The 22,830-nt window shown below is 42.5% G+C and overlaps 1 long non-coding RNA gene across 2 annotated transcripts; it reads left to right on the top strand.

Annotated features, from left to right (window-relative positions):
- The first annotated feature begins 1,776 nt into the window (after window positions 1-1,776).
- On the top strand, window positions 1,777-19,972 carry LOC138186360 (uncharacterized). Of its 2 annotated transcripts, XR_011174864.1 has the most exons (5): window positions 1,777-2,210; window positions 2,309-2,432; window positions 16,226-16,441; window positions 16,578-16,721; window positions 16,864-19,972. It is a non-coding gene; the product is annotated as an uncharacterized LOC138186360 (long non-coding RNA). The 2 variants fall into 2 exon arrangements; XR_011174863.1 differs by having other exon boundaries at window positions 16,578-19,972.
- Window positions 19,973-22,830: the final 2,858 nt, after the last annotated feature.

Genomic DNA, 22,830 nt, shown 5'->3' with positions numbered 1-22,830 from the left:
TTACGTCTTATTCTCACACTCGGCTCACAACTTCTGTCTTCCCAGGTCAAAAGATGCTCACCCTCAACCCTCGCACCCTTCTCCCACTCCTTTACTCATGTTGAGATATGTGTAATTTTCTGTGCTGGACTAGGTCAAATGCGTAGTAGAGATACTTGTATGTGAGTGTCGGTGTGTGGAGGTATGTGTGTGCGCGGCGTCTCGAAAACAGATGACTGTAAACTAGTCGGTTAAGAGTCGGTTAAGAGTCGGGTATGGAAAAAAGTGGAGACGCGTGCAAGTATGTATCGATGAACATATAAGGAATCGTCCATGAAATAAATATATTACTATTTTAATATGAATCGTTAATGTAAATTTAGCGTTCCTATAACATTATCTCGGCTCCAAAGATCCGCAATTCTCAACAACTCATTTAGCTTTGACGTCACCAAGGCATGCACTCTTACACTCTCTCTCTCTCTCTCTCTTTCTCTCTTCCCCAGCACTCTTACGATTCTTAGTTTATACATTAAATTTACAACTTCTACTAAAACTCGAACTTAAACATATGATGGACCAAGCGTATACCCCCCTTTTCTTTGATATTACATATATATATATCAAGGATCGATCAACGCTATCGGTTAACGTAGTACCGATTGCGTCGGTGATTACAAATGAACTCTTCCTTCTTCTTATTCGTAGTTGCATGCAATGCGGCGGTAAAGGTTTTTATAAACAAACTAATAAACGGGCAACGAGAACGCGAGATTCGTTCACGAATCAATCGATTTCGTTTAAACACGCAACTCGACATGGACACGATAGTTCAAACAACGAGCATCGCGTAAAACGAATGACGCTGAAAATCTAATTACAGTTAGCATAAAGGGGATTAACATAACGCGCGCAAGCTGTTTAAACTTTCAGGCTGGTGGACGCGATGCGATAGCCGGTCGGATAGGTATCAGTCGCGAGATATCGATCTCTCTTTTCCGATCGAAATATTTTTTTGTGCTGCCGGTTGAACAGTCGTGGCAAACGGACCGCGAAAACAACGAAATTACGGGAACCGAATTAAACCGGCCGTTCGATCACGGTGGTTTTCTACGTAGATCGTCAATTATTAGTCCAGTAATCAAGGGGAGTGCGATTTCCAATTTTCAGAGTCCGCGTCTGTGTCATGAATTCGAGGAAAGCAGCGCTATGCAGTCAGCGACGGACGACTTGAAAAACTGCCATTACTTTGATTAACCGTCATATTTTCGAAACGTCGATTCCTGGAAAAATGCTTGCTACAATTGAAATTGCATTCGTTTCAACGGCAGCTCTTTCTACCAGCGACCAAACGTGATGATGAATTGAAAATCGTTATCGTTCTTTTTCGACGTTTCAAGGAACAAATTTTCTTCCTCTGTCAATTAACAAAACGCGGTTCGATCGTTTTTTCAGAATTACCACTAAACAGATATTTGACCGTAAGAAACAGATCAAATTAGAGGTTAAGAAGAACGTTAGGGAAGAGATTACTCGTATCGATGACGATAAAAAGGAAGAGCGCGAGCGTTATAATGGTCGCAAACCAGGAATAGCGTCAGCAGCGTAAACAACAACGCAATAAATGTGTTCGTACTGCCTTTCAACGATTAATTCGGCTTAAATTTGATCGAACCCGGGTCATTAAAATGTGTTTGTCGTAACCGTCGGCTAAATCGCGCAACGCTCGAAAATAATTTGATTAATGCTCGTGCCCATGACTCGTACGCTCGACCGAATAACATCGAATGAATGGCCGCTATCGGTCGTACGTATCCTCGATTCGCGTCAGACCCTAATCAATTCGCTGTGTATTCACGCGCATCTTGTTTATAAAGTTTTCACTGTAGTCCAGCATGGCAGTTATGATGAATAATGATAATTACCGAAAGCGAAATGGAACAGAGGTCAGGCGATTCGCGGTAATACCTCGGGAAATCATAGATACCTGTCGCTCACACCGAGTTCGTCGTGCAACGGAACTAAGTTGACATCGGCCGAGTATTAATCACTCCACTGACGTCACTTCGCTGAAATATCTAGACAAGATTAATCGTCTGTTTTTTAACGCTCGCAGCTTTATTTTTATGATTCTATCATCGTGTCCTATGCGACAGACCGGCACTCGGACGAAGCCAATGAAAATGAAAATCATACCGGCACCGAGAAAAAGTTGCTATAGAACGTGAAAGGTAAGTAAAGTACTTGGTCGTTTTACCGTGCTTACAGCGGATCGTACTATTCAACAACCATTTCCCTTTATTCAACGTTTATCTAACGCTCTTTGCAGATCCATTCGATGAACTCGTATACATTCACAACGCGTCAGGGAAAACCTCGTAAAACTATCGTCAGTCCCTCGTTATCAATATCTCGCCAGATTTCGCAAACTACACCGTCGTAAATGGTTACAGGTACGTCGCCTCTGTCTATATATCGATAACAAATACGCGAATGTGCTCACTACGCAATAACGTTGACGAACGCGCTACTCAAACGTACGAACGAGTTTATAGCGCTTCGATTTATATACAATTTGAAATTTGTATTTTATGGAGCAGAGGAGATATCAGTGTTGAAGGAAGGCAGCGAATAATACGAACACCGCCTTATTGCTGGAATCAATAAATTAATTAAAATATCGCGTATCGTGTAGTGTCTCGTGTTGTAACTCGCGCAATGACGACGACAATATTTTACGTTATCGCGAGCTATCGCAATGTGTTTGTATACGGTGGAACGAACAAGTAGACGAATTGGTAGATCGTTGAATTAGTGGGACAACGGCGTTCGATGTTATCGTCTAGTCTAGGCGTTGGAATTCATTTTCACGGCAGAGCGATAAAGAGACGCGACGATCTTCTGTAATCCTTTTCTCATTTTCACGGTTCAAGAAGGTCATCTATGTCGTTTGTCAAGTGAAAGTACGGTGTCACGTGCAAAGGCTGCGTGTCGTCGCGTCGAGGTGGTTTTCCCGGACGTAGAAAACGGTTTCAGGATAAGAGAGTGCATTTTATGTGTCGCCCTCATATTTCGAAGGGAGTGGAAGGGTGGAAAAAACTCGAGATAAAAAGAATCGAGCAAATTGATTTTTCTTCTCAAAGACTTGGAATCCTAACGCCATAGAAGGATGAAGAGAGAAGGAGGGAGGATACCTTTGCCATCGAATAATATCTCTGTGCTTTTATCTCGGCACATGGATGCTCTGTTACTGGACGTTCTAAATAATCAGCTTACTTAGCTATATAACACATACAAAGTACGTTGTTTCGCTTTAAGAAATAACACAAAATGTTCGCAATTTGATCGCGCCAAGGTGCACCGTTTCTAACTCGTTTTGCGAAAAATTTTGCTTGAATCTGCGCGATGAGAAAACGCTATGCGTCTATGCAGCAATTAATACGTTGCATTATACGATATGTACATACGTGTAATTTAACTAAGGAGATAGATACTAACAAACTCGTTAACAGCAAGTTACGCAATTATACCAAGTGAGAAACTTGGCGTAGGCGTGGAGCTTGTTTAATTGACATAATATGTAATATCTTACGTAACGAGTTTCTACTTTGGACTTGGGAAATCGAAGGCCATTGTGATGTAACGGAGATGAACGCAAACTCGAGGCTCGGTGAGTTATTAAATTTCAAACGTTTCATTCAATTGTACCTTGGCGTTATTAAAAATCCTTTCGTATCGTATATCCCATTGAATTTAATCCACCCTTTCCGTACCTTGTTTCATTGACCTCCACTTCACGTCCACGTCACATTCCGAGTGACTACGCGCAGTCATTCGCGGTTTTTGGGTCAACATTGAAATCCACTTCTCTGGCCTGGAACTCGAGCGTAGTGTATCGTCGACTACTATCAGAGGTAGTACCATAATAACCGGGATTCATTAGCGAATCGAAGAAAAGATCGATGATCTCGAAGAAGACAACGCGCCATCAACGAGTGTTCACGAATTGGGAAACATTTGAATTTCAGTGGAACTTTTTAGAAACGTTGCTTAGAGGGAAAAGATTGTCGAAACGTTTCGTTCGACGTGCAGCTCGAAAAATTGAAAGCATCGTTGCAGCTGCCGATGACAGACGCGAAGAACTGAATACGAAGCCTTGTATGTGACTAATGATTCGGAATGCACTGGGTTATCAGTCATTCGTATCCCGCAGCGTATGCTGATTGCATTGCTACGATTGGCATTGCCAATATGCTTCATTAAACTTACTTGTAAAACGACAAGAACGTCGATATCGATCTTCCAGATGAGCTTTCTTTTCTTGCCGCAGACGTGAAATAGTTACATTTTTCACCGTACACTTTGATACGCAAAGGTGATGAAAAATTACAAAATTGTTTGAAACTAGTCGTACCGCCGGATACGAACAACAACAATTCGAAAATTCTATCTATAACGAATGAGCTCGAACGAGGATGTTGGTAATAACGTAAAAACACGGAAAGAAGACCGAATATCGTAAACGACCACGATTTACATATTTATGGCAATTATTGTAAATTATTCCTCTTGAAATCAGAATCAGTCGACAGCTAACATCTGTCGCAATGAATCAAATGATTTTCTTTAATTCTATTTAACATCGACCGCGTATACCTAAATATTTGTCGCTGACGGAATTTCATAAAAATCTTTCAGCCGTTAAATACGCTAGCGTGCCCTTTTACGAAGAAAAAAGAGAATACGAGGATCAGGCGAGGTTGTGTTTTATTCTTTCGACCAATAAAAGTCAAGCCGGAAAAGCAATCGGTATCGCTATTCCGAACAAAAATACGATTCCATTGGATTCGAATATTCGAAATATGTTGAGCAGGGATTCCCGATGGAGCGAGTAGCAGGGAATAATCATTTTTCAAGTTTTCCCGCGAGGTCAACGTCGAGCCCTGGTCAGAACGATGTCAACGAGACTTTTAGCGTGCACTCGGTCGTCACGGCAATACCGTAGGCAGAGCACGAAGCCACGCAACCCTCCGCCAAATAAAACAAAGCCGTAGCGACCGCGTGCGAGAGTTCACACCACGACCGCAGAAACGGCTGCCAAGCCGAGCAGAAATGTGTACAGACATATCCCCGAATCCCCGGATCCCTCGAGCACTGACCGACCAATTAACCTTCTGCACATTCTGGGTCCTCTGCCTTTTCCAATGACCAACTCTTCATGCTTCACCTTTGCTATTCGTTCGTTGCTTCCTCTCGCCTATTTACAAAACGGTAAACTTTCCATTCGTTTTCTCTCGTTGACATCTAAATGCTCCGAACGTATGTATGTATCGTATAATAGAAAATTCCGTTAAGTCTAGAATTTAACATACTCGCATAAACGTGATACACGCCGTGTCGGAGAATACCTTGCGATTCGTTTCAACCAGTGAATTCCTGACTCGTTTGTTCTGCGTGTAAATATTAAAGCCGAAAATATCGGATTGCGAAGGGAATGCGAGCAGGCAAGCAAGCACGTCTCCACTTCTGACGTTGTCATTCTCCCCGAGGCATAAGCTTACCTCACATACGAAAGCACGTGTATCATGCATGCATTTTATATTACCGTCGCTTTTTCACTGCGAAACTCAGCTCCGAAAAATTCCCAACCTTTTTTCCATTCTGCGTCCGCAGCCACGCAACTCTTCCTCTTGTTCCTCTTTTAATCGCGATTTCAATCGTTCTCCTTAATTACGACGGTCAAGTTAGCGTTCAACCCGACTTTTTAACGATGTACGATTCGCGACCAATAACCGCGCAGAAGAAAAGTCAAGGCACCAACTTTCCACGAACAAGTATTTTCATCGACCATTTGCAATTCCTCTATCGACGCCGTGCTGGCAAGTATCGCGTCCTGGTTCGACTAACTTTACGACGAGGCAACAGGGGCGAATCAAAAGCGTGGAATTGCAATCGTAACCGAAACGATAACTCGTTCTGCGTAAGAAAAAAATTGCGGGTGATCCTTTAAAATTATAGAACGTTCGTTTGCTTAGCCTGGAAATCGGGCAACGCTCGCGTAAGCTTCTCCATAGACGACATCTGGGTCAACCTCGGTCGTTCGTAAATATCGGCTCAAAGTCGCACCGAGATCGAGTTTACGCGACCGCTTTAATAAAATGATCGCGTGAATTCGGTTCGGAAAAAACGACAAGTTTCTAGTTCAGCCGCGATGGATACACCGGTCTGTGCCGGTAAGCGACTTTCAACGGGGAACGCGGACTTGGTATTGCGTACGACACGGTACACCGAAATCCGGGATTATCCGATCTTAATCCACGTAAGAGTGGCGAGTGACACGCGTGCATGCGGTAATATGCGACGCTAGGGTTCGCGTATGCGACTAAGTTTGCTATAGTGGTATTCACCGGAAACCCAGTTAGGTCTAGCAATAAACTTTTAGTGGCCTTAGCCGACGCCAGACTTACCGTACGGAATTCCAGTTTAAATTGAAAATTCCACGCCGTGAAAAGGCCGGGCAAACTTCCACGACGTACATTAACGCGTGCCGTCAACTCGCACGGAATTAGAACGGTCGCGGAAAATCTTTTAAGCCGAGACGCGAATGCTGACCAAGATATTTCCTTGAATCCTGGTAAATTGTTATTTCTCGATGGGATGCTTAACACCATCAGCGCGTTACGAGATACGGGTTAATAGTCGCTGTATGCGCGATTCTCGATAATGAGCATCACAGGTCACGCAAGAGACAGAGTTTGCCCCGTGGTTTCGCGCATATATCCTGCTCTTGATCTCCCGATATACGCATTACCAACCGAAATGCATTCGCGACGATAATGCAATATCACGCGAATCGTGGACTACTCGCTTTCATCGTCTGTCACACCCTTGGGATCGGATCCTGTGAGACGTGAATTAAGCATATACATTCGGCGAAAATATATCGTAGCGGTGCCCTGTACGAATCGGGACAGAGAAATACGAATAAACGATGGCTAAGAAAAATGGAAACAGAGAGAGAAAGAGAGGATCTGCGAATTCGAATAATATTTGCGTGAATACGAAAGGTTTTATCGCGTGTTCAAAGTGTTGGAAGCTTCTTATTATACTTATGGAGAATCGCATAAGAACAACGGACAAAAAGGAAGGGGAAAGTAAAAACCAGCGAGGAGAATTCTTTAACGGAGAATTCATGCGACAAGGGAAAGAAATAACAAGTTCGATCAAAGACGCTGGACGTACGTCTAATTACATCGTTAAGGTAATCCGTTTTGAAATCCTTAAAGCGATTGTCCACGACAAGGAGACATTAAATGTACGCGGTAACGAATAGCTATGTACCTATATATTTATGTCGTAGAGTGAAATACAAGAAAAAGTAGGAAACGCTGGAAGAGAAAGAAAGCGTTAACTTGATACCTCGGATAGAAATGAAAACGAGAAATGAAACAAAGGAAAGCTGCAAAGAAGGTGAACACCTTAACAAGATAACCCGCTGGTTTGCGTTGAGAACTGAAACAGGAATCGCGCGACTAAAATACATAAAAGACAAAGAACGAGCAGGAATAAAGCGAATACCTTGGCGAATGGGTTCCTTAATGAAAGAAACAAATAAGCTAATAAATAGAAAAAGACCAAGAATAAAGTAAAACGTATTACAGGAGATACGGCAGAGAGAAGAAAGGAAAAGCACAGCAAAGAGAAATCAGCCAAGTTTTGCATATACGCGTGTTGAGTTGTGGCATGGACCGAGCGAGAATAGAATACGAAGGATGAGTTTATGCCGAAGGTACGTTTACTGACGAGATGAACGTATAATTTTGAACGACTGGATTTTTTTAATGTTTCCATTATTACGCGGTTATTCCACGAGAGCTTCCCATTCAATTACGTTATCTTCGAGATGTTTGAATTTTATCGAAGAATTTCCTTTCGATTTCGTCCGCTGCTTTCGGTCGAAAATTTTTCTTCGCATCTTATCGTTGCATTTATGGCCGGTCGATCGAAAATACGGGTTTCATCTCGGTCAATCAAAATATCAAGGAGCGGATAACTTAACGATCTATCATTCACGATTTGCTCGATAGACGACCCATCAAACCATCCATCGCGAATCGATGTTCGAACGGGTTTAACATTAATTCAACTCGGTAAATTCGCGCTGCAATCCAGCGTCGTCCATTTCACGATTGCCGAGCGAACAAAGGAAAGCACCGCACTTGGACATTCACCTGCATTGTCTCTTTTTTCATCGCTTTGAGAGCGACATCGTGCCGCACGGTTGTTAGATACAAACACAAACAGACAGCGATGGTGTCGTGGACGACCGTTCGATTTGTGACAAAATGGATGCAACGGAACTTTTCAGCCAATGGATGTAAAAATAGATGAGAAGACGGAAGTGTGGTTTTTTAACGAACGTGCAGCGGCATCGATGACATTTCCCAATCAAAAACCATTATTTACTCGCCTAACATGCGTCTCCATGTATCGGCTATTCATGCAATTTTATCGACAACGTACAAACGCTCTTTCCTTCATCGACATTGTCGTCTTAAAAAATCTATGATCGCTATTAATCCCGCGATAGATAAAAGAATCGTGAAAAATGATAACCGGATAAAAAATTGAAAAAATGCTCCTTCGAGGTCGTTGAGCAAATTCTTTTCAGATCGTTCCAAGAACATAGAATCGTGGTCGTTCGAATGCCACTCAAAGTCCACTTACGATCAATGTTCGGCCAATTTGCGAAATAACTTCGCAATGATGATATCACCGACCGTGTGACAGATATTTTTAAGCTAAGAAAGGAAGTAAGATATAGTTGAAACATGGTACGCATGTGGTGAAAATAAAATTTACATGCATGTCGTATAATGGCTTAAGTGCTTTCCTTCGCTGTCACGGTTTCTATTCGAACATCGTCTCTTGCTTTTCGTCCGTTCGGCACACATCGGTTTCGACGTATGACGAAAATATCGTAGGAGCCGTGCATACCACCGTTACTATTCGGCCATCCACGAAAACGACAGGAAACCTTTTTCTTGCCGCGAAAACCTATCCAGCAGAAAGCTTTCTTGTCATGCGGTGCTTGCGACCCGTATATGTATACTCGCAGCTTTGCTGTCACGGAAAAACATGTGTCATGCTTATGTAACCCTCGCTAGAGGACAAACCGTCGTCAGTCGTTCGTCGTTCGTCGTTCGCCTGTCGAATGCAGCTACGGCAGCGTTAAAGTAGCAGTTCAGCGACTGGCGGAATGCGAATTTCAATTATCGAAACTCGTCCATGTAGCCTCTTCCAGTTCGTTTATGACAGGGGGGCGAAATTACGAAACGGCAAAGTCACATCGAACGGGACGCGTCGTTCTATATTCACGCCAACGATTGAAAAATTATAGACTGTCTGGTGGATTACAAATGGCAGACGCGACCAAGTGGATTGCCGGATTGTTCGTTGCAACACGGTCAGTGACGAGCAAATATCCGTGTGCGCGGCACGGTGACAATCGTCACCGTGTTCGTAGCCAAATACTTGTTAAGCGGATGAGATTCCGTCGCACCGGTTAAGCATCGCGGAATATTTAACGATCGATCGAATCCTGATTCGATCCAACCGACAACGTATAAATTTAATGGTTTCGCGAATTCAGTGTCTTTCTCTTTTTATTTCTCTTTTTTTTTTCATCATTTCCCTCTCGGAGCATCGGAAGTTTATAAAACAAGTATCAGCGGGAAGACATCGAATACGTCAGGCTGTTAACGATGACAGCGGAGCCACGATTCAATCTCGATAATCGAAATGTCGAAGGAAGATTACGCTAAACAAAGGTTGGATAAATTGTTCGGACGTAAAGCCGGGTAGAAAGAAGGGGTGGAAAGGAGGGACAAGGTGGAATTGAACGGAAAATCTTTCTTAGTACGATTATAGGGGTCATGCTTGCATTGGCGGCTGTACCCCATCTCGGTCTTCGCAAGGTTGCAAGCGGCTTACGGTTGCGAGAAGACGCGTGCCGAAGTCTTAAGGTGTCCTTAATCCAGTCGTGATCAGCAGCGTACCGCCCAGGTTCTACTCTCTCACCGGTTGATCCCTGGAAATTGGATCGATAAGCTCTTATTCGGTCCACCGCCTCCGACTGGATCCTAGCGGCGTTCGTCGAGTTGCTTCCACGATATTGCGACCGTTATTAGGTTCTATCAGTCGATGTGCCTACCTGTTCTCTAGTTCGATTCGACTCGCTTCGATTCCATGGAATTGTACGTATGTACAAACTTGCTGTCCGATAAGCGTCCATAAACGGAAACGCGCTCGTCCGGTCTTAGCTTTTCTCCATCTTTCGAACAGCAACATTTGCCAACGATCCAGACGTTATTGTTTTCCATACGTTATCCGTTCCTGTTATTCGCGTCGTTAGCCCCTATGCGAGAAATTCAACATTTCTCACGGAAAATGCTTGTTCGTTCTCAATGATAGATCGATCGAAGAAATCATCGTTGTTTTACATTGAACCGTTGACTTCTTTTTTTTTTTTTCTCGCACGAGTAACAACACGCAGGTTTGTCACGGCGAAATGCAACGGACAATGGCGTGATTAGTGTAGGGTAAAGTTCAGCTAGACCAACTAATGGCTCTGGTAACACGGTCCGATTGAGTTGCTGGTGTTGTCCGAGTTTGACCTATCGTTGTTTCGCTCGAAATACGTTGCTGAACATGTAAACATTCCTGGATACATTGCGCTATGGGATCGCTTTTTAACGAATCGTAACTCGAAGACAATGTGGTGGAATCGTTCGACTTTCGCAAAATTCTACCAACTATCGTAGGAATTTAAAGAAAAAGAAGAAAAACGAGATTTGAAGGTTTTTCTACGAATATAAAAATTCGATGCGATTAGTCAAAGCCCGCATCCTGGCGTAATCGCTGCTTTAATCGCTGTTACTTGTGCGGTTTAAACGCGGTTACCTATTTTAAATAACTCGTTCGAAGAAAGCGTAGTTTACAACGAAGAATTAGCGAACGTCAAATCCGTAGAACAAATTCTTTCTCGTGTGGCGTTTTTCGCGTGGTAAAAATGAAGTTTGCTGCTCGTTAAGGAGAGTAAAAACGTGGCATAGCGGCACCGCGCCGCTCTTCGATGATGCATAGAAATTACTGGACACGCGAATCGCCATGATTTCAAATTTATAGGACTATTATAGTCAAAAGACGAAGAATCGAAACTGATTGGAAATAATGGTGGTTTGCGATCGTTTGGTTTAGAGATAAACGAATGGAAAGCTTTCGAGAGAAACGAACGAGTAAGAGGAAAGAGAAAAAGCTGAACGGCGGCGTCCAAAAGACAGGAGAACGGTTTCTAATAAAACATGGCCTAGCCAGTTCCACTACCAACACCCCGACATTCTCAGCAGGACGTGGACACTATCGGTTTTATTTACTTTTATCGTGTTCCCCTTCTTCCATTCTGTGCACACTATTTCCTTCCATTTACTTTGCCGTCCACTTACTTTCTCATTTTTGTTCCTTCGACTGCTATCGTTCTACTTTTACAACCTAGTCTGTGTATCAGAAAGAAGAAGACCGATGAGAGTAGAGGTCAGAGGGAATAAAATAGAGTTTAGGTCTTTACGAGGGAAACAAGTAAGTACGTGGATCATCGTTCGTGAGTAAACCGCGACCAATTCTCACGGATTCATAATTAGAAAGCTTGTATAGGGATTAAAAGTGTCGATTATTTTGAAGAGAGCTCGATAACCGTTTTAAATTACTGTTTATAAAAAATTAATGTTAAGCTGGACGGGAAAATTACGTATAAAATCAGAAAAACGACGAAACGATACGACGCCACTCCGAGTTAATTTATTCATAGTGGCGTTAAAATATTCATTGAACGCGAAAAACCGACGCTTTTGTTACTTGTTTTTCAAACTGTGTACATCAAACGACTATATCGATTAAACTTATAAATTATGATTTCATCCTGCTAGTTGCCAGCGTATCTTCCGACGTTGTTCAAACTCTTTGGACAAGGATCCTAAAGGAATAAGTAGAAAAATCCGATTTAACGCTAACACGGTACTGTTAACATTAAATAACTGTTAGCGAGCATTTTGCCTGGCAGAAAATCCCCGATCGCTTACAGATTGGCACGATTTCGCTAGTCGGGACTATCGGAACGAGGTCGTTTTCCATAACCGTTAGAACAAACGACCCGCCGATAACGAGTCCCATAAATCCGCGAACGATCGCCGAAATCGACTTGTTTCCAGTTTGCAACCGATATTTCACGGTAGGTATAATTTCATTGTTGTATGCGCGTTTTCACAGTGACGAGCAACACAGTGACATTCGATAAATATGAACGGCGAAATTATTTGAATTGCGCGTTATACGACCCAATTAGTACCTGCACCGTAATTTTTTCGACGTATTCCCTTTCCGTACACGTGTACGTAATCCGAGTTTGTATTCGCGAGTCCATCGTGTTTTCTCTCCTCGCGCGCATCTCGGTACACGCGATCACCCTACGAATAAAACGGTAACCGAGTTCCATCCAACAGAGAACGAACGATAAATTATCGAAATTGGCTTTAATTCGCACTGTCGTTTCGACAAATAATCTTAATTGCGGCCATAGCAAGATGTTTTCACAATTTCAATTTATTGATCGATATAACGACCGCCACCGCAGCAGATTCACCTTCGTAAATTAATTAGTAGATGTAATTCACTTCCGGTGGGTAATAACGGATTGCGAAGGTAGTTTTCTGGTTCGGCGGTGAGCGCTAAATGACAATTTACCTAAAAGCAAATTCACCGGTTATTGCGGAGAGCTGTGGAAACCTCGAGGCTAGTGGTGAACGCACACGCTGCGCCGCATTCGGTCACATCTGCCCGCGCGTCTCGTCTTTGTCCATTCGGATTTTAATCATCCGCGTATAATCTCTTTCTTTCCGTTTAATCTGCTTCGTCCAGGGAGAAATTAATGGATCGTGAACTCGGTCAGCACCGCTGGACGCTGACTGTGCCGTCGCACGAACCCCATCGTCTAACCGTACTAAAATGATTAAAATTTTTTTCGAACATTCGTTAACGACTTGCCAAGGAGCCTGAAGAAAATCCGAGACAAACGAGCACCGTGGAAAACAAAGTTTCGATTCCGGAATTTGTAAGGAACGGTGAAAAATGGCTGGACGTTTTGATGCATCATCGTCGAGTCTAACCGTCCCAATTTTATACGCGCAAACATATCCTCGTAACTAATAAATCTTTCGCCCCGATTGTTTAGCTAATTCCCACGCTTGCACAAATACCAACTAAATTGTCATCGGTAAGGCAACAAACAGCGTTGTCCTTATTTTAACGGCTCCCTTTATGCTCTTTATGCGCGATTTTAGAATTAATTTGCCGGCAACGGTAGCGGTAACGGAACGTGCGTTACAAATCACGCGTAATTCGCAATAAAGCGTCGTTACAGAACATTATTGTTCCGACAGGGTAGCGGGAATAATTAGCAGGCGATAGCGAGGCGTGAGGGCGATAAATTGCTCTTTTGGGGCATCGCTTTATCTCGTCGGCGACGAATGGAGAGCTCGGATTGCAAAGAAAAACTGAAAATACGAAGACGACACAAAACCCAATCCAAGAGAATTCATATCGATTCTATTCAACGAAGAATCGATTCGATTAATTTTTCGATTTCGCCTGATTTCAGGCTCAATTGTACAGCCATGAGAGACCGTCCTTCTTGTCTCTTCTTCTGTTTCGAACGGCCACGATTCTTCTCTCCAGCTTTCTTTCTCGTCGCGTCGCATTGCTCCATCTCTGCCCTGTTCCGCTCGAATTTCGTCTTAATGGCGACGTAACGTTCTATTTATCGCAAGATAGAAAACTGGCGGAAGTTGAACACGTTCAGTTAACCAAGTTCCGCGCGGCTCCGTGTCGACGGAAAATTACAGCTATTAATCGTAAAACTGTTTTCATTAGTCGGTTTCTTTCTTTCACGACGGTACATATTGACCGGTCAGAAAGGAAAGCGCGCACAGCAAGGCAATTCCATTCGCCAACTGGTTACTTTCATCGACAACGTCCGCGACGTTTTTCCAGCCTTCCACCCGGCTTGCACGTAAATTAGATATGTGCGCGCGCTTGTTCAATCAATTCGGTCCACGTACACAGGGGAACGTTTTCGATATTCGCTTCATCGATTGAAGTCCTGCATGAATGGCCAGTGCATTCGGTCGGTCCATTCCAACGACACAGCAACAAGATTGCTAGCCAAGAAATATTTGCGTGATTTTTTCTAGCCGAAAACCAGCATAAATACGTGGACCTGTGCGACTCGACAACCGTGTGAGGGCAAACGATGCAAGTGGAAATAATCATGAACGAAACGGTTGCGATCGCCCCTTTCGTTCTCTGAAAAACAAGAAAAGTAACGGTAAAGTTGTACTCCCGTGTCTGAAATACGGACGATAACCGTGTGCTCTATGTAGCGAAACTCTGACGATCGTTCTGATCTGACGAAGATCTGACTGGCAAGAAAGGAACAAAGCTCAAGGGAAACAACTACCGATTCTTGTAATGCGTAACATTTGATTAACGAGACGCTTTTCCGCACAATTACGTCATTGCGATACGTCGACGACGATAGGATAGGTGGAGGAAGCGTTGACAGACGTCTATCGTCATGAAGGCGAACGATGGGAGGCGTTCACCCTTTTGTCGTGATCGGATAAGCCGATAACAATGGAGATAATGAAGGTAACACCAGGCCGTAGAAATTATGCGGCGGACTAACTAGAATAGACACCGTTCGATGCTTCTTTTTGTTCTGCAATTCGGCTACTCTACAGCCTCCTTATCGTTTTACTACTTTAACATTGCCGACTCAATGTACAGCAGAAAAATACGAAATACTACAATTTTTTCTTAAAAATACAGTGTTTATGACATAAAAGATTTTGATCAATGAACGTTTAAAATAATTCCGAATTACGAGCTTGAAATCTAGGAATTGAGACTCTAATACTCTAACGTCTAAAGCAAGTTAAACGTTTTTATCCTATAATTTAAATTGAAACCTTTCAGACGTTGCTTGGGCAGGAAAACAAATATTGATTATTTTTCGAACGATGTCTTTCGATTGGTAATAATTCGAATGAAAAATACAGGGAATAATATAAATTAAAAAATAGTATGCAAAGCACTTACATTTTCGATCTGCTGCGGAAGTTGAATCCTCTTGAGAGAAGCACTGACTTTGAAGCATTACGCGAATATTTAGAAAAGAGATTGTACACACATACATAGATATATAAAGCAAAAGGAAAAGAAAAGACTATCAATGTAGTCGTTTACTTGACAATCGGCGAACTCTGACTTGAATGTTACGACGCCACGTACAATTATAATTCAACTTGATGGTAATAAACACTGATTCTACCGACCGCATTGCGCATAATCACACACGCTCTCTGAAAGTATGAAAAAGAGGATAAAAGTTACTGAAAAATTTCTTTAGTTTCTTTTATACTTTCATCTATGATTTCTCAATAAAATATTGAATTGTGAGTAATGAATATTGTATCGTAAACTAAATGTCAATCACGCCATTTATCACACATATCATCGATAGTTCAATAATATACATACCTTCGTACTTCTTTCGTTCTTTGTTACAATAAATTGAATCAAATTTCCATGATAATGATCGATTAACCATAACTCATCGTGACGTTCATACGATAAAGTTATATTCTGTCAAACTCGTCATCTTCGCGATCGATCACTAATCTGTATAAAAGAAGAACAAAAATTAAGGGTAGATGCATAAAATTAAAAACCAATTAGACTGAAATGAAACAATAAGCGAACTCATTGTCAATCTTCGTTTCAAAAGGCAATGATCAAGATACCGGTAATTCTAACCTCTAAATGCGCGACCAAAGAAGAAATAAGAAAAGTTTCAAAGACTATTTAATCACGTAATGATATTCAACAAATCATTTCATAAACGCGAATTAATTAAACAAAGTTAATAATACCGTGTAAATAGTAGCAGAATGTGGTATAATGAAAATCATACACAGCCGATATGCGACACTGACACGTCTTAAGCAAGGCGACACATATTATTTCCTTGACGCACCGCAGGGCGCCCCCCCCCCCCGACTTCCAATCTGGTCAGAAAGTGTCGATTCCCCCTCCACTCATTTTATATGTAAAATAAATATTTTATACGTTGCAGGTAGGACTTTTGTCAACGATGGAATTTACGAAGCAACCCGATAACTATTATCATAAGAAATAAATGTTCAACGTTTTGGTTCTAGTTGAATTTTTTTAAGAGAAAAATAATTTCCTGGAAAGAATTTTTATTCGAGCAAGTGAAATTGATGAGAAAGTAGCGGAAATAATAACAAAGAGGGTATTATTACAGTATAATAATTCGTAATACGTGAACGTACGTATGTTGTGAATAAATTTCTCTAGCTAACTGTTCTCTGTACAGGTTCTGGGGAAATATATATCTATACTTACATTACTGATCTGTTCCACTCTATCCTCAGTCAAAAGGTTCATTACTTTCCCCATTTCAGAACCTTCTAGGACATCATTATCATCCTTATCACCATGAGCCGTGCGGTTCCACGGCGTCAAATTTTCGGCCTCATGTGCCGTCAGTCCTAAAGAGAACACGACGCTGACACGTACTTGTTATTCATTTGATTAGTTTCGTCAACGTAATTATAATCTATGTGTATATATACATATATTTCAATATTTGCATATTTATCTTCCATGATTTTATAATTATTATTTACACGTTAACGAATTGCTAATATCGTTACTTGTTGTATCATCATTACCATTAAGAAATTGCAGGTGGAATCCGCGCGTGCAAGAACCTTCGCCTCGTTGCAAGACATTCTTGGAAGTCACGGCCACCTCTGCCCACCACGGGTTAAAGGCGGCGCTAAGGTACGAAAGCTGCGAGCGTTTAAGAGTTCCAAGGACGCATAAATAGCAAGCTCGTTTGCCCGAACAAGTCCTCACTCCCGAAACTCGGTACAAGAGGAGCTGGCAAATTCCTCGTTCCATTTTCATCCCAGACAATATGCCTCTCGCGGCACGACGAACTTTCTCGGAACATATTTTTTCGTAGAACGTCGCGGGGTTGGAGCGCGTCTTAAATCATTTGGATCTTCTCCTTCTCGTACTCGGTGGAATATCTGCTCGGTTCGAGAAGCGGAACGAAAGCAGGCTCTGCGAATAAAGGAAGAGCGGAGGGAACGGAAAGAGAGGACATCGCGGTCCAGCACGGGACGTCGGAAAGGGTTGTCAGCTCAAAAGGGGATTAAAGAAGAACGGAATTTCTAGTAGTTATGCCTGCCGGATTCGCAGCCTGCCTTGAATTATGATCGCGCCCACTCCAGTTTCTATTAAAGTTATAAATTTCCAATTCAATAATATGCCGAGTATCGTCGGATACGACCACTGTTCGACCTATTCCTTTGCTTATAGCCTTGTATACGTGTTTCTTTTCACCTAGGCGTCTCCGTGTCGATCTCGAACGAACTGTATATTCGAGTTCAACGAAATCTACGTGCGCTGCACTGGCAACGTCCGAGGCTGTATACGTATATGAACAGGCGGTCATATGTTCCGACACTTGACAAATTGTCCCAATCCGGAACTCGCCGTTAATCTATTCGTCGTTACCTCTCTGTTCGTCGGATCTCGCACGAAGATCGATATCGTCATTGGCAAACTGCCTAAGTCCGAATATGCCGGATGTGTAACCAGCAGGATTCTGTCGTCTTGCGAAATGGACCGACGACGCGATGTTCCTCTTTCTGTTATTCTTTTCGAACGATTCGCGCGTTCTTTATGATCAATAGCAGTGGAGTACAGAAGCCGTTAACTCGTCCTTCGAATCACGCGTGTACGGATTATCACAGCGGATAGCCGGCCGTTCCTACTCGACTAGAAGAGATTACACGCTCCGAACTTCGACAGTTAACGCCGCGATAAATTATAGACCGTGGTGAAGATCGCGCATTGACGTACGAGCGGTTACGTCACTGTTGCCCCGCTCGCCACTATTATCCTTTCCCGCAACACGCGACCCAACATCACGAATGATGCACCGTCCAAGTTTCCAACTTTTCATCGATGAATCTTAATTCGGCTGGTGCGTTGGGGCAACTCGCGGTATCCTCGTAATTCCAACTTACCAAATATAACTATGTTGCGTTGTTCTGCGATAAATGACGAACATCGGAGTGAATCAAGGCTTGAGTTGATTTCATAGTTTCATTGTTCAACGAAGCAATGGTATTCGTTAACAAAATAAAAAAAAAATAAAAAATGAGAATGAAACAATTTATCGATTCCGAATACGTGCGAAGCTGTCTCAAAATACGACAATATAACAAACAAATTGCGAATTGACGAATCTGATTCGTTGGTTGAACTTTCATTAAGCGAGTTATACACTTTCGTCCGAATAATTACAATTTATTTTGCTGAATCGAAAAATACAAGAGAAGAGATTTTAATTTTCAATCAGAAGCGCAGCGAGCCTACTTTAACCTTGTGCATGCACTATCGATTTTCCTGCGGCCGGGTCACTCGGAACTGTAGCAAGCTACCCTTATAAATTTGGTGGCTAACAATGTGGCGATAAATCGTAGCTCGTGTGCTGCTATAATCTCCGGCTGATTTCCACAATTTCCCAGATGTCACTTAGAAATTCCTCGTTCGCTAAATCTACAACGTTTCAATGACACTCGTCGTTGTACCACTGTGTGGTTTCTATGTAGGTATTAACAATGTTTGTGATATTTAACTTTCTATAATATTCCTGCCGCAAAGGAAAAACTTAGAATACGATAGCCGCGCTCTCTTTCTCTCTCTCTCTCTCTCTCTCTCTCTCTCTCTCTCTCTCTCTCCCTCTTTTGTAATTTAGGTAGATTCAGTAGACATTCGAAATGACCAAATTGCACAGCTCTTTGTTTTCGTTACGTTTGCTTTGACGATTCAACGCTGTTTAACGGACGTAAAAACTGTCACAGGAATTTCAAAAGGTCCACTTATAAAGAAAAGCCAGCAAAAAACGGAATCTTTGATTGTGCTTTGATCAAAATCGTTTCGACCTGGTGAAATGGTTACGTAGCTTAACCGCGACGCGACAAACTCGAACCTTTGAGTATTTCACCGGTGCTTACGCGTTGGGTTACATTTTTGCAAAGAGGAAGGGAAAGCCTATTTATTCCAGTTTCTTCCACTTCTCTCTGCCCCGCCTGAAAGGTCAAGAGAAACGGTCGTTTGCCGTGGACGGCGAAGGGAAAACATCGGGGAAAAAGCGAAATTGAAAAATTCACGTGGTTGCTTCACGCAGACGGCGAACACTCAACACAAACTGCCGGCTTGAAAGTGACTGGTAGCCGATCTTACTTCCCTCCCGGATTCGAAGATCTTTTGAAAAATACCCGATGAAATAACCGACACAGCAAAACTGAATCTACGTAGAAATTTCGTAAAAACTGTTTTGAAACGAGTCTGTCGAAAATATTCGTAAAAACGAACCTGCGATAGTTTCCATTTTCGCTAATATATTTCGATGATATTTTTAAAGGGCTTTAGTTTCCACGTTTTAAAGACTCGACAGTGTCATAGTATGTCAACTCAATTAGCGGTGTCACGAGACATCGGTATTTCGTTCATCGCGCGTCTCCGTTCATCGGAATTTCGAATCACGAGCAGAAAATTCGCCAGTCACGCTAATACGACTAACTGTCGCGCCCTGTGTACTCCTCCTACGTTGGTTACGTCACTTACGCAAAACACGCGCGGGCTCATTTCAGATTAGATGGTATATTTCAGTGTTTTTTTCCTTCTCAGCCTTTGTCGTTATCTTGGTTGGATTTTCAGAGTGCTTGGCACTGTGTGCCAACATTCTTTATCTCTCATATGCACACCGTGTAAACCGCTTCTGTAACATGATTCGTTTTAACTTACGTACGCCGTCCGAATTTAACCGCAAGGAAATTGAGTCGTGTTTTCAAGCTTATTTTTCCTTACTTCGTTTCCTTTATGAAGCGAAAGTTTCACAGAGATAATGCATCTGCTGGAAGAAACTGCTTAACAGGATTATTCAACACCGCATCTTCGGTTGTGTTTAACGAAAAGGCTTTCGTTCAGCCTTACGCACTCTATATCGCTAACACGAATGAATTTCAGCGATTTGTTTCCTCGAGAAATTGACAAGCCTGTCTACAATTTACAAACTTTGATCACGGACTAACGAAGGGAAGAAAAAGGATGTTGTAAAGTAACGAATCGAGAGGATTCTGAGCATCCGACCTATCTGTTACGAGAGCGCAAAAATGAAACTGTATATCGTTCGAACCAGTCGCAGCTCACAGTCGTCCGACAAGCTACCGGATTACCATAATGCCAAAGCTTTTCTTCTTATCCGGCACTTTTAAAGCGACAGTCGCAGGAACTCTGGGAAGATACAAAGGCTGGCGGCAGGGGGCCGGTGAATAAGAGAGAAGGGAAAAAAAGCAGATTCGACACTTCACTTTGTTCTCGTAATCCATTTCTGTTTCGCCATTCTGTTCGAACCAGAGGATCGAAAGATCAAGCAACATGGTGACAAAATTGCCTCGCCGAAGCGATAAAAATATTTTTTGATAAATGGCGAAAGGGCGTACGCTCGGGAATTCCTACCTCGGGAATATTTTGCCCATAATCCGGCTGAGATCGTTCGCGACGTCCCATCCTTCGTGTGCCTTTAGCTTTTCGTAATTTGCAAAAACTTGGTAGCAAATGCCGCGTAGTCGGTTGCCGGAAACGATCGAAAAAGTTCTCCAACTTCGCGGAACACGCCCCCGTTAAGGAGACCGTGTACAAAACCATACGCGTAAAAGAGCTTCTACTTTCTTCGTTGGACGCGATTTCCTGCAACGATCGGAAAACTACGAAGGACGAATACTGGCGTGTTCGAGAATCGATAGCTCGTTAACCGGCATAAAATACTCGCATACTACGAAAAAAAGCAGTGACACTTAACATTAAAACCACTTAACATTACCACCGATATTCAACGAGATTTCTCGTTTTAAGTCGAACAGCTACTTATCCTTGAGGAGAGATACATTTCGAAATACCTGAGTAGCGGTGTTTGCATTGTAAACTCGTAAATTGCACGGTGGAAAGATCTTGAAGCAAAGGACGAAGACTTCTTCCGGTCGAAGAAACGTTCTAGTAGCTAGGAATCTAGTCAGTTAATTAAAAGTGGAAATGACTGTCTAGTGATTCTAGCGGGGCAAAAAATAGTCATGCCTTGATTCACGGTCGTCAACCACGAAATTACTTAACCGAGCGAATCACTCGGCTACCGACAGACTGAGGTTTCTTCGATCGAATTAAACAGAGGGCTATGCCATTAATTACGCCTTGCTCGTAGCGCTGTCTCACCCCCTTCGCATCCTCCAGCTCAACTTGGCCAATGCTTCGTTTCACTGTTTCCGACATCGAGAACCTTGTATTAATATTAATATCTCAGATGGTAAACGTAACTATTAATCAGCGTCGTATTAACGATAAGATATGCAATTTTATTTCCAAACGCGTATAAACAAAGACGATTGAACCGCTATAATCGAGTAACGTTAGCTACCGAAAGAAATCGGCCAGGTGACACGGCTTCCTCTGTGATTATCAAACGATTGATTCAAAGCTGTACCGCCATTAGTCCGAGTTGAACCGATTGAAACACGAAGGAGATAGGAAACGAATCGGAGAGATGTCCGTCGAAACTCTACTTAACGTAAAGTGGATTAGACGAAGACGAGGGAAAGAAGTTAAGTCTAGCCAGCTACCAACGAACTCCTCTGTGGTAAAAATCTCGACCAACTCCTCCACTGTTGATAAAAACTGCGAACAGTTTTTTTGCGTAATTAAAAGAATAATTTTGTTTGGCATCTTCTCAAGGCAAGTCTTATCTGTATAGTTCAGTTAAATTAAACAACCGTCAGTGCACCAAACTTCACTCGGATTCTCGCAGAAATAACGTTGCACGTGCACGAGTTTAATCGTAACTTATTGTCAGAGAATGAAATTACCACGTTACCATGTTTCGTCGGTCTTAAGGAGTTTGTCAAACAGTTTCCTTAATCTTAACCTACGTTTCGGCACCTAATCCGTTCATTGCGTCGGCTCTTTTCTCCCATTGGATTTACACGTCTTTTGCGTACGATACTGGCTCACGTTTCAGTTTCCAACGTTTATCAACCGCGTCATAACTCGTATCCGTCGAATCGCAAAATTTCTGTTCACGTTTCGTTGCTTCGAAATTAAGCAGAAATTCAATCGAAATTCAATCCTCCGCTAGGTAAACGGGAGATCGCTAAACAGGCGCACGGCTGGCAGATAGAAGCTGCATAATGTTGCGTCGGTGGCATATACTTGCGATTTCCGAAGGTTTCATCTTCTCCTTTTTTCAATGTTTTTTCCAACGCACATCCATGATTCCAGTTACGAATATATCGACATTGATTTCGTTAAAACGATAAGTCTGGCTATTACCCGCGATCCTGTATGCGTATAAATGTTTTTCGAGTCGAAGCTGTTAACCGTCGCTTCGATTTACATAATACAGAGATTATCGCGCCAACCGTCTCAAAAGGTGGTAAATTAATTACCACGCTAGACCGCGTTTTACGGTCGTTGAGATCCAAGCGATATTGTATAAGCTGCCTGCGAATACCGTGATCATTCTTATCGCGTTATCTTCGTTAATGGCTGTACAAAGAAACGATTAACCTTTCCGAGTTCGGCAGC

Source organism: Bombus flavifrons, chromosome 13, assembly GCF_040668555.2.
Source record: "Bombus flavifrons isolate JBK064 chromosome 13, iyBomFlav1_principal, whole genome shotgun sequence".
NCBI classification, from domain to species: Eukaryota; Metazoa; Arthropoda; class Insecta; order Hymenoptera; family Apidae; genus Bombus; species Bombus flavifrons.
Note: the sequence above shows the minus strand (reverse complement) of the source record. Positions and strands in the feature narration are given on the sequence as shown.